Here is a 1,904-nt window from a genome sequence, read left to right on the forward strand (position 1 = left end):
TCTATATTTAGTGCTTCAGTACTCAAAAATACAGCTTCTACAGTGAAAGTTTCTCCAACCATCATCTCTATTTTTAACTCTAAAATAGAATATTCTATGAATATTCTTTTTTTATTTCACAATTTATATATTCATACTATCCACAAATTTAATCATCTTTAAATCTTTTTCACTTTTAACCAATGAATTATTTAAAATATGATTTTAATTTTTATAATTATTATAAATATTTATTAAATATAAAATAAAATTCAATTGGTTAAAAAATGAAAATAACGTTGCTACAGTGGCGTGCAATATCCTGCGCGCCACTGTAGCGAAATCTCATTTTGGCGCCCAAATTAATGCTTGGTTGGAGAATTTGGGCGCCAAATCCAACCCAAAACGTCAAATGTGACGCTGGGTTGGAGATGCCCTCACTGCGGCTCATTGGATTTTGGTTTGAATCTCTATATTTTTAATTATTTTTAAAAACCGCATTAGTATTAAAGTTAACGCATCATCATATAAAAAAAAGCTATCTCAACCCAAATTAAAAAAATAAACATAACAACTCTGCTTGAAAAAGGAGGATAAATCAGGTGTAATTCTCTAAATAGTCCCTCTACTTTTGCAACTTACTCTTTTAGTCTATCACTTTAAATTGTAACATTTTGATTGTTTAGGGTTAGGATTTAAGGTTTAGGGGGATTAACATTGCTAAATTAAAATTGTACTGGGACTAAAAAGTTACAGTTCAAATTAAAAGAACTAAAAGGGTAAGTTTGAAAAAGTAAAAGAACTGTTTAGGGAATTATTATGGATAAACCACATTCATTAATAAAAATATAGTTACATAGAACAAAAGATCCATTAGATATGGATCGAAACAAAATAGCTCAACATCACCCTAAGACTGGGAGTAAACAAAGTGTGATGAACTAGCCGTGGTCTGTGGGGGTCCTCACCAGAATCCACCTGCCTAGCAGTCACTGCATTTACATGAAACCCTAAGAACTCCAGGCTCCATCTTATGGTGGAAATAGGGTCCTCAACCTTAAATCAAGTCTTCACAAACCAGCGGGCCGGGTCAAAACTGGTTTGTGAAGACTCGTGGGTGTATCTTTGGCTGTTCTCTGATGTTGGAGACCGGTTATCCTTTGTTATTCTGCTCAAAGGTAGCAAAAGCTCTTGAGTTATCTTTCTTTTGAATAAGATTTTTAAATTAAAATAATAAAAAACTCAATAGGTAAAAGTAAAAGTAAAAGTAAAAGTAAAAAAAACCAAAAAAAAATATTGTTAAGTACACCGAGGAGCCTTCACCAAAAAAAAATATTGTTAAGTACACCGAGGAGCCTTCACCAAAAAAAAAAAATTTGTTACACCATACGCATTTATTTGAAAACAGAAAAAATACTATTATCAATTTTTACATAAGGTCACATGTGTGATCCCCACCTTTTGTTTTTCCTTTGCTTCTCCACAGCCCTGCACACTCTTAAGTCAGAAAATGCATGGCGTGGTTATGTGGGTCACATGTGATAGACCCCACCATCTCTGTTTAAAGGTCATGCACACCGCCTTAGATGAGCTGCATGTGTGGACCCCACCCACTACGATCATGTGTAAAGATGTTACTAATTCATCTCGAACATATAAAGAAATCTGATTTCCGGCTCCGATGTGTAGGCCGGTAGGGGGACTTAAAATAAGAAAACAAAAACAGGTATGCAGTGTGAGTTTTATTTTCAGTCCGGACCGAAAAACGGTGAGAGGGACTACCATTCTCACCTTGGTTTTATTCCCAAAATTATGTAATTTAAATTATATATATATATATATATGATATATTGTAAATATTAAAATGAAAAATTAAAAAAACCAAGGTGAGATGTGGCATACGACGGCGACGATGGGCGGCGATT

The sequence above is a fragment of the Dioscorea cayenensis genome, chromosome 15, assembly GCF_009730915.1.
Source record: "Dioscorea cayenensis subsp. rotundata cultivar TDr96_F1 chromosome 15, TDr96_F1_v2_PseudoChromosome.rev07_lg8_w22 25.fasta, whole genome shotgun sequence".
Lineage (NCBI taxonomy): Eukaryota > Viridiplantae > Streptophyta > Magnoliopsida > Dioscoreales > Dioscoreaceae > Dioscorea > Dioscorea cayenensis.